This window comes from Bombina bombina, chromosome 8, assembly GCF_027579735.1.
Source record: "Bombina bombina isolate aBomBom1 chromosome 8, aBomBom1.pri, whole genome shotgun sequence".
Taxonomy (NCBI): domain Eukaryota; kingdom Metazoa; phylum Chordata; class Amphibia; order Anura; family Bombinatoridae; genus Bombina; species Bombina bombina.
Genome location: NC_069506.1, coordinates 8,726,962 through 8,739,027, shown reverse-complemented (window position 1 = coordinate 8,739,027; position 12,066 = coordinate 8,726,962). Strand labels below are relative to the sequence as shown.

Below are 12,066 nucleotides of genomic sequence, written 5' to 3'. Positions count from 1 at the left end.
GATAGTAATCTAATGTTACCAGGATGCGCCTAATGTTTCTAACTACGTTTCTGCCTGGCATAAATCCTGCCTGATCCTGATGTATAACTTCTCCGAGGGATTTTTTAAGTCTCTCTGCAATTATTGCCATCAATAGCTTATAATCTACATTCAATAGAGAGATTGGCCTGTATGATCCAAGTTCATCACACTTTTTACCTTTCTTATGAATAAGTGTGACAATCGAGTCAGTGAAATAATTTGACTGTTTACTATTATTAACATAATATTCATTAAATAATTTCTCTAATATATCTATTATATTTAATCTAATGCTCTTATAAAATTCGACTGGTAGCCTGTCTGGTCCTGGTGCTTTGTTGTTTTTCAATTTCTTGATGGCAATGGAAATTTCGCTTTCGGTTATTCTTTGATTAATTTTAATTTTTAATTTTTTGCCAAAATTCTGTTTATGCACTTTCATCTATTATTTCACTAGTATAAAGTTTTTGATAGTATCTAAAGAATCAGGGCCGTCTTTAATATTGACTGGACCCTGGGCAAAAATTTTCTTGCCCCCCACCCCATGCAATTTCGCTCTCCACTCCAACATCCCAAAAAACAACTAAATCAATTTTTTTATTATTATTATTAGCCCAGCGGTGGATCATCCAAGGACTCTTGAGCCCCTCAACAGAGACTGGGTCCTGGGCAGCTGCCCCTTTTGCCCTGTGTTAAAGACGGTTCTGTAAAGAATGCCTGTCTAACTTCGGATGCCTGGGTATAGTGTTTATCTCCTTCCCTTACACTCGGGATTATGTTCCTGTTATTTTTTACTTTTCCCAATTTTGCCAGGTATCCCGCAGAAATACCGTGTGGGCCTTGAAATAGAGATTTATTTTTCAGTTCTTCAGAAGCCCAAATCTGTTTTAAGAAAATTTCTCTTTCGGCCTTTATCCCAAGTTGTTATCTGGGGGTTACTTAAATAAGAGTTATATGCATTCTTTAAGTGATTAGCTAGCTGTAATTCACGGGCCTTGTTTTTTTTTTTTAAACTTAGACATATATGCTATAATCTCTCCGCGAATTACAGCCTTCCCTGTTTCCCATAAAATCTCAGGCTTTTCAGCAAATGTGTGATTATCTCTTATAAAGTTTTTCCAGATCATGGCTAACCAATTGCAAAATTTGCTGTTATTACTCATATATTTTGGAAAACAGAAGCTATTGTTATGTGATAACTTTCTAAATTTAATTTTCAATCCTATAATAGCGTGATCTGATAAAAGAATTTCGTTAATTGAGGATTCTACATCATATTTAAGGGTAGATTTATCAACCAAAAATAGATCTATTCGGGAAAAAATTTAAATGCTCTAGATTCACAGGTATAATTACACTCATCTGGATGTTGTATTCTCCATATATCATGCACATCTAATACTTTCACATTATCTATACACTCACATTATCTATACAATTAGCAGATGTTACTCACTCACATTATCTATACAATTAGCAGGTGTTACTCACTCACATTATCTATACAATTAGCAGGTGATGCTAACTCACATTATCTATACAATCAGCAGGTGACACTAACTCACATTATCTATAACATTAGCAGGTGTCACATTATCTATACAATTAGCAAGTGTCACTCACATTATCTATACAATTAGCAGGTTTCACTCACTCACATTATCTATACAATTAGCAAGGGACATGAATTCACATATTCTATACAATTAGCAGATGACACTAACATTATCTATACAATTAGCAGTTGACACTCAGATTATATATACAATTAACAAGTGACACTCACTAACATTATCTATACAATTAGCAGGTGTCAATCTTATTATCTATACAATAAGCAGGTGACACTCACTAACATTATCTATGCAATTAGCAGGTGACACTGACATTATCTATACAATTAGCAGGTGACACTCACATTATCTATACAATTAACAGGTTACACTCACATTATCTATACAATTAGCAGGTGACACTCTATCAGGTGACACATTATCTATACAATAAGCAAGTGACACTCACATTATCTATACGATTAGCAGGTGACACTCACATTATCTATGCAATTAGCAGGTGTCACTCACTCACATTATCTATACAATTGGCAGGTGTCACTCACATTATCTATACAATTAACAAGTGACACTCACATTATCTATACAATTAGCAGGTGACACTCACATTATCTATACAATTAGCAGGTGTCACTCACTTACATTATCTATACAATTAGCAGGTGTCACTCACTAACATTATCTATACAATTAGCAGGTGACACTCACTCACATTATCTATACAATTAGCAGGTGTCACCAACTAACATTATCTATACAATTAGCAGATGACAATCACATTATCTATACAATTAGCAGGTGACACTAACTCACATTATCTGTAAAATTAGCAGGTGTCACATTATCTATACAAATAGCAGGTGTCACTCACATTATCTATACAATTAGCAGGTTTCACTCACATTATCTATACATTAAGCAAGTGACACTAATTCACATATTCTATACAATTAGCAGGTGACACTCACATTATCCATACAATTAGCAGGTGACACATTATCTATACAATTAGCAGATGACACTAACTCACATTATCTATACAATTAGTAGGTGACACTCACTCACATCATCACTACTATTAGCAGGTGACACATTATCTATACAATTAGCATGTGGCACTCATATTATCTATACAATTAGCAGGTGACACTCACATTATCTATACAATAAGCAAGTGACACTCACAGTATCTATACAATTAGCAGGTGACACTCACATTATCTATGTAATTAGCAGGTGTCACTCACTCACATTATCTATACAATTGGCAGGTGTCACTCACATTATCTATACAATTAACAGGTGACACTCACTCACATTATCTATACAATTAGCAGGTGTTACTCACTCACATTATCTATACTATTAGTAGGTGTCACTCACTAACATTATCTATACAATCAGTAGGTGACACTCACTTACATTATCTATACAATAATCAGGTGACACTAACTCACATTATCTACAAAATTAGCAGGTGTCACATTATCTATACAATTAGCAGGTGTCACATTATCTATACAAATAGCAGGTGTCATTCACATTATCTATACAATTAGCAGGTGACATTCACATTATCTATACAATTAGCAGGTTTCACACACATTATCTATACAATTAGCAGGTGACATTCACATTATCTATACAATTAGCAGGTTTCACACACATTATCTATACAATTAGCAAGGGACACAAATTCACATATTCTATACAATTAGCAGGTGACACCCACATTATCTATACAATTAGCAGGTGACAGTCACATGATCTATACAATTAGCAGGTAACTCACATTATCTATACAACTAGCAGGTGACATTTACATTATCTACCCAATGTAAAGAAATAGAGGCACCTCCACGATTATGCAGTTTAAAAGTCTTTTATTCAGCAGATGGTAAATACTGTTGTTACAGATCAAACAGCTTGGGTTGAAAGATCATGGGTGATTCCCAGGGACCCACTGACGCGTTTCGGCTCGCTGGCCGTAATCGTAGTGTGGTCATTTAGCCTACCTCGGCTCATTTTAAATGTACAGGCTGTCGCCCATTGGTTAAAACCAAAACCTGGGAATTAACCCTTGACTCTCAATGTGCTTAGCTTATTATTGTTGTGCTTATCATATCAATTATTCTGCACCTTGCAATACTTCCTATTATTCCCTTCATAGGACCAAGTTATGTTACATGATATATACATTTACAATACTTATTTTTATATACATTCGTATTTTACCATTATTCATGACAAATATTTAGGTTAAATTCCTATTTATCTATTAATGGATTCCTCATAGAAAGGACACTTTCGCAAACTAATTCACAAAATTGTATCAAATAATAAAGAACTTAAAAGAGATGATATTAACTTATATAAGACCTTTAGTCGGGTTAGTTTTTAGATAGTTATCCACTAAATGTTTTATGTGTGATTTATAGCTATATTGACATCATTGTATACAGAATTTATTTCTTAACAACAATATATTTCCCAAAAAGGTTTTCCCATTCCATAACCATAGATACCTTTCTGGATGCACAGACCCAGGACTACTGCCAAAAATTGATTAAATCATATTCAGAATTGAGTCCTTGTGGCATCCTGGTCCTTAGTCTGTGCATCCAGAAAACCTCTCTCTTTTCTAAGATTGAATCTCTATCACCTCCTCGTGTACCTGTTTTTACAGATTCAATGATGGTCCATCTTAAGGTGTTACTACTCTTATTGTGATGGTTTTTAAAATGAAGTACCAATGGTGTCGTTAATTTCCCTAACTTAATGTTAGATAAGTGCTCTCTTATTCTGTATTTTACTTCACGTGTAGTGAGCCCAATGTACTGTACCTCACATTCAGTACACGTTAATAGATATATAGAATACGTGGCCCTACAGTTAGTGCAGCCTCTAAATTCAAAAGTTTCTCATGTTACACTACTTCTAAAACCTTGTCTCCTCTCCAATTTCTCACATGCCTTACAATGTAGGTTACTACATCTGAAGACTCCTGTGTGTTCTAACCATGAACTTCTTCTGTTGGGTTCTGATTTTATTTGGGTGGGGGCTATTCGATTCCCTATTGATAGTCCTTTTCTGAAGGAAAATCTACATTTTTTTGGGTCTATATCCTCCAGGCCATCATCTGCCTTAAGTAAAGAAAGATTGTTTCTTATAATCTGACAAATCTGTTCATATTGATTGCTATACTGAGTAACAAATGTTACTATTTTGTCTTTTCCTTCTTTTTCAATCTTTTTACTATAGTTCAGAAAATTTGACCTATCTTGATCATCAATTGATTTTCTTACCAAATCTATATCACTTTGATTATAACCTCTTGATCTCAACCTTTTACTAAGTTCCTCAGCTTGTATAAGATAATTTTCCTTTTCTCTGCAGTTCCTCTTTAATCTTATGTACTGACCTCTTATTACTGACTTAAAGACCCTTTGCGGGTGATTGCTATGGGCATGTAGAATAGTGTTGCCTGATATGGGCTTTCTATATATTTCTACATCAATTTTGCCCAAATTTCCCCCCTTAAGGGTGACATCCAAATAATTTATATTTCTGTTACCTATCTCAAAGGTGAATTTGATACCTGCATCATTGATATTTAGTCTTTCCACAAAATCCTCTGCCTCTTTGATACTGCCACACCAGATCATTATCAAATCATCTATGAAACGTCTGTAATAGATTATGTGGCCTCTATTTGTATTTTCTCCTCCAAAGATGTGGGACAACTCCCACCATCCCATGAATAAATTTGCATAGGATGGTGCAAATTTGGCTCCCATGGCCGTCCCACATCTTTGGAGGAAAAAGTCTCCTTCAAAGGAGAAAAAGTTATGGGTTAGTAAAAACTGGGTTACTCGTAGAATATATTTACAAAAATCTTCATTGAAATTTTTATTCCTATATAGAAAGAATTTAAGTGCCTCCAGTCCTCTATCATGTTTGATGGAAGAATACAGAGAGACTACGTCTATAGTTAGCCACTCAATAGATTCTACTTCCAATAATAACTGTTTTGTGTCTTTTAAGAAACTTGGTAGTTGTTTCACTAGTGGTTGGAGTATTTCATCCAACCACTGTGAGAGATGTTCAAATACAGAATTAATGCCACTTATTATGGGTCTGCCTACTACGTTTTCAAGCGATTTGTGAACTTTAGGCAAAAAGTTGAAGATGGGGGTCACAGGATGGTCTATCAACAAAAAATCTTTAGTATCATTATCCAGGAAACCTCCTTCCACACCATCGTCAACTAAGTGCCTAAGTTCTTTTTGAAAACGTATAGTCGGGTTAAATGACAATTTCGTGTACTGATTTGGGTCATCTAATTGTCTATGGGCTTCATTGACAAAAAAGGATCGGTCCATCACCACGACCGATCCCCCCTTGTCTGCCCCTCTGATCACTAAATCTCTTCTTTCACTCAAATTATTTAAAGCTATATTTTCTTCTTTTGTCAAATTTTTCCTTTTGTTTCTTTCCACACTATAAGCTAATTGTGTAAGGTCTCTTTCAACTCTTTTTTGGAATTTCTCCAAAATTTCTCCCCTTGATTGTATCGGATAGAAAGAGGAGGATTTCTTTAGAACTGGACCTTTGTTTACTTGTCTAGTATTCTGTTCAGTATTACTTTCTTCATGTAATTGTTCTAATATTTCTAAGTCACACTCTTCCTGATAATTTAAATTTCTCTCTTTAGGATGTTCTCCTCTTTCAGACCTCAAAAAATTATTATTAAACTCCAAATTGTCTTCATTTTTAAAATATTTTTTTAAAGTTAAATTTCTAATCAGTTTATTGGTATCTATTAAGGTCTGAAAGAGGTTAAAATCCTCACTAGGGACAAAGTTTAGGCCTAAACTTAACACATTAATTTCTGTTTGACTCAGATCTACTGAAGAAAGATTTATAACTGTATTTATTTGTATTTCGTTTGGGACCTCCCCCTTCGCGGTGGGAGTTGATCTTCTCTTCTTTTTTTGCCATCTCTCCCCCCCCCCTTCTGATTCTCTTGTTTCTATCTGAAAAACCTGGGCTGCTTCTCTTCTTTCAGTCTCTCTTGATAGATTAGACCCTGATGCCCCTGATGTTATTGGTTCATCTGACTGATATTTTGAAGACTCTTGGGGTTTAAGGATGGAGCTTATCTTAGACTTTGCTCCCATATCTATATTTTGTGTAACATTTTGTATACTTTCATCTCCTGAGTTTGACCCTTCTGACGTGTGGCCCTCTTCCTGTGAATCCCCTTCACTATCAGAAAAAGTGACTTTTTTTGTGTCTTCTATTCTTATTTTTATTCTTATTTTTGTTTTTATTTTTTCCTTGCATTCTATCTTTATTATAGGCATCATTTTCTCTCCTATAATTAAACCTTTGTTTCCTGTTCCATATGTAAACCTTATTTGTCTCATAATCTGCGGTATCCCTTATAAATTTGTCATGCTTAATTTCCATGATTATACGTTTTGTATCAGCAATAGTATCATGTAAAATTTTATCAAATTTTGAAAATTGTGGTTCCTCCTTTCTGTAACTACATTCAATTTGTAAAGCATCAATTTCACTAGAGACATCTTTTAAGGCTTTCCGTTTAAACTCCAATAACATATTCATCAATCTTATGGAACATTCTGACAATATTTCATTCCAATTTTTCACAAAATCAACATCCTCCACCACAAACGTGGGGAATTTATTAATTCGTAAACCTCTTGGTATTAAACCTGTACTCAAATATTTTTCTAATGTCCATATGTCCCATTTTAGCCTGGTCTCCTTGCTTAACAAATCTTCCAACGTATCAAATAATTTACTTAAAGAGAACATAGAACAGTCTGTAGAAAAAACACATTCCAAGTCAGTTATATCTCTATCTCTGTCCACTGTCGGTTTCAAAGAATAGTATTGCAAACTTCCTTCGCTGTTATCATGTAATTCCATCTTTTGTAAGTATTTCCTTTTCACAATGCTGTTAAATACTCGTAATTTAGACCACCACTTTCGCCGCCACCTCTTTCAGGCAAATCTCAGTGCTCTGGCTAAACGCGGGTAATCCTCCGCTTATTAAATCATAAACATACAATGCCCAGCACCTGTAGAGTCCTGCAATATGTTGCGACCTTTCAAACTCTCCCCACTGTTAAGTGACCCTTGTAATATTCATCAATACATTCGCCTTTAGACACTTCATTTACTTAAGTCCGAAAATTTCGGGATAAATACACAACTAGCAGGTGTCACATTATCTATACAATTAGCAGCGGACACTCACATTATCTATACAACTAGCAGGTGACATTTACATTATCTATACAACTAGCAGGTGTCACATTATCTAAACATTATCTATACAAGTAGCAGGTGACACTCACATTATCTGTACAACTAGCAGGAGTCACTCACATTATCTATACAACTAGCAGGTGACACTCACATTATCTGTACAACTAGCAGGAGTCACTCACATTATCTATACAACTAGCAGGAGTCACATTATCTATACAACTAGCAGCTGACACTCACATTATCTATACAACTAGCAGCTAACACTCACATTATCTATACAATTAGCAGGTGACACTCACATTATCTATACAACTAGCAGGTGACACTCACATTATCAATACAACTAGCAGGTGACACTCACATTATCTATACAACTAGCAGGTAACACTCACATTATCTATACAATTAGCAGGTAACACTCACATTATCTATACAACTAGCAAGTAACACTCACATTATCTATACAACTAGGAGATAACACTCACATTATCTATACAATTAGCAGGTAACACTCACATTATCTATACAACTAGCAGGTGACACTCACATTATCTATACAACAAGCAGGTAACACTCACAGTATCTATACAACTAGCAGGTAACACTCACATTATCTATACAATTAGCAGGTGACACTCACATTATCTATACAACTAGCAGGTGACACTCACATTATCAATACAACTAGCAGGTGACACTCACATTATCTATACAACTAGCAGGTAACACTCACATTATCTATACAACTAGCAAGTAACACTCACATTATCTATACAACTAGGAGGTAACACTCACATTATCTATACAATTAGCAGGTAACACTCACATTATCTATACAACTAGCAGGTGACACTCACATTATCTATACAACAAGCAGGTAACACTCACAGTATCTATACAACTAGCAGGTGACACTCACATTACCTATACAACTAGCAAATGACACTCACATTATCTATACAATTAGCAGGAGTCACATTATCTATACAATTAGCAAGTAACACTCACATTGTCTATACAACTAGCAGGTGACACTCACATTATCTCTACAACTAGCAGATGACACTCACATTATCTATACAGATAGCAAGTAACACTCACATTATCTATACAACTAGCAAGTAACACTCACATTATCTATACAACTAGCAAGTAACACTCACATTATCTATACAATTATCAAATGGCACTCACATTATCTATACAACTAGCAAGTGACACTCACATTATCTATACAACTAGCAAATGACACTCACATTATCTATACAACTAGCAAGTAACACTCACATTATCTGTACAACTAGCAAGTAACACTCACATTATCTATACAATTAGCAAATGACACTCACATTATCTATAAATTAGCAGGTGTCACTCACTCACATTATCTATACAATTAGCAGTTGACACTCAGATTATCTATACAATAAGCAAGTGACACTCACTAACATTATCTACAGCAGTTGATACTGACATTATCTATACAATTAGCAGGTGACACTCACATTATCTATACAATTAGCAGGTGACACTCTAACAGGTGACACATTATCTATACAATAAGCATGTGACACTCACATTATCTATACAATTGGCAGGTGTCACTCACATTATCTATACAATTAACAGGTGACACTCACATTATCTATACAATTAGCAGGTGTCACTCACTTACATTATCTATACAATTAGCAAGTGTCACTCACTAACATTATCTATACAATTAGTAGGTGACACTCACTCACATTATCTATACAATTAGCAGGTGTCACCAACTAACATTATCTATACAATTAGCAGGTGACACTAACTAACATTATCTATACAATTAGCAGGTAACAATCACATTATCTATACAATTAGCAGGTGACACTCACATTATCTGTACAATTAGCAGGTGAAACTCACATTATCTATACAATTAGCAGGTTTCACTCACTCACATTATCTATACCAGTGTTTTTCAACCAGTGTGCCGTGGCTTGTTTTTTATTCTGGGCCGTTTTTTTATTTTGAGTGTGATGATGACTGAGGGTAACTGCGCAGCGACAGCTCGCCTTCCCGACCCATGTTCACACGTGGTTTTTCATGTTTTTGCTCGTGAGCATTTAATCACTGTGCCCTATGTTTCTATGTAATAATGTAATGTAGGTCTGCTTAAATGGACATAACATTGCAAAAAAGAAATTCCTCTGAGGCGCTGGAGCTTTTTAATATCGCATAGTTGTATATAACTGTACTTAACACCGACAAATAAAGTCAACTCTAGATCAGCACTGCACGGAGCTGAGACAAATGTGTAGCCACCAATCACCACTTAGCCTACCTAGGTATGCTAGACTTAAAATGACATGCTCTATTCATGAAAGTTTAATTTTTATTGTCCTCTAACATTAAAGGGACATAAAACCCAAAACATTTCTTTCATAATTCAGATAGATCAGACAATTTTAAGCAACTTTCCAATTCACTTCTATTTTTCTATGCGGGAAATATTTTGTATATAAAATTTATATTATGAAAAAGCATGAATAAAATGCACTGTTTTGTCATGAGAAATAATATTTAATGGATGCAAGTACAAGAACTATGGGAAATAGGGATTCTGGCACATCCATAGTTTGGCATAAAATGTCACTCCCAGCGGTTCTGACACCTGAGATTCAATGCACTAGATTAATATTAGTGACTATAGTAGACGTTCCTACCATGTCATGAACTGGAAACTGCAGATGACAAGTCTAGAAATGTCACAGGAGGATCATAACCTGAGGACGATAGCTCAGTAGTGCTCTAATGATTATTTATATCTTTTATTTTACTAGCACAAAATCGTGTTTAAAGGGATAGGAAACACAACTCTTTTCTTTCATGATTCAGATAGAGTAGCACTTTTAAGCAATGTTCTAATTTACTCAAACAGCCATGCGGTCCAGCTGGCGCCAAGCAGGATTTCCTGCACGGCTATTAGCTAAGAAGTGGAAACGTCACCTCTCAGCTAAACAGCGTCCTGCGGTGGGCTGCCTGAGGCGCTCAGTGCGGCGAACGCTTTCAACAAATAAAGGAGCTTTCAGTAGGAAATATTTTATACCTAATGAATGAAAGTCCCCTTTATTTACTACAATGGTAAATCCTAGCGTTTCACAAACTCTAGCTTTACCATCACTTTAAAGTCTAAAGGGATTTTATAGATAAATCATTAGATAAGTTTTTCTAATGGATTGTGCTCTACCGCATTGTAACTAACATTGTTGTAATCTACAGCCTTGTAGTACTCAAGTGCATACTTGTGAGCATATCTAGATATGTTCTTATGGAACAGGAAAGCAAGAGAAACAAATGCGTTAAACAGACACTACATTTTGTATTGAATATTTAATCAATAACCTTATAATTACCAATTATATCACTATCTGCATATCACGTGCTATCATCTACTGTTAAAGGGACAGTCTAGACCCAATACATAATTATGATTACTTATTTTTACATCCCTCAACTGGTCCCACATCTATAAACTTGTAAGAAGTACATGAAACATTAAAATATTCATCGTTTGTTAATAGCTGACAATGGCAACCAAGCTCCGCCCACCTTTTGCGTGTATATTTTGGTATGTTAAGTTTCTCCAATCGCAATCGATTTGTGATATAGTTGTATTACTCGCATACGCTGATTTGTAAAAAAAGCTAACTGAAAAATATTAAACGTGCACCGCTAAACTGTCATACAAGAAAATAACTGGACAAGAAAAAAGCTGTGGGCGGAGCTTGGTGGCCATTTTCAGCTGCTAACAAACAATGATTATTTAAAGGTTTAATGTCCTTATTACAAACTTATAGATGAGGAACCTGTTGCAAAATGCCAGTCAGCTGTGTAACAATAAGTAATAAAGAATACATATTGGGTCTAGACTGTCCCTTTAAACACCCCTTACTGCTCACCCTCTCAGATGCCTGGGGATTTGTAGCCTTTGGCAGGTTTCTTTTGTCACACTGCGGGTGGCACAGCCAGTCATATTCAGCCACACTACCTGTCCCACTTCAGAACAGCAGCGTGTGCTTGCGGCTTTGTGTCAGTACTGGATACGCATGCGCTGTAGCACAACTTCACTCCGAGCGCACAAATACTGATTCTTAGGTTATTGATAAAATGTTTCACTCACAAA

The 12,066-nt window shown here is 35.3% G+C and overlaps 1 protein-coding gene across 4 annotated transcripts in view; it reads left to right on the top strand.

Moving 5' to 3' along the window:
• The window catches only part of HTR3B (5-hydroxytryptamine receptor 3B), a 232,076-nt gene that overhangs the window by 88,571 nt on the left and 131,439 nt on the right, over positions 1 to 12,066 (top strand). The gene's annotated exons all lie outside the window — the stretch shown is intronic.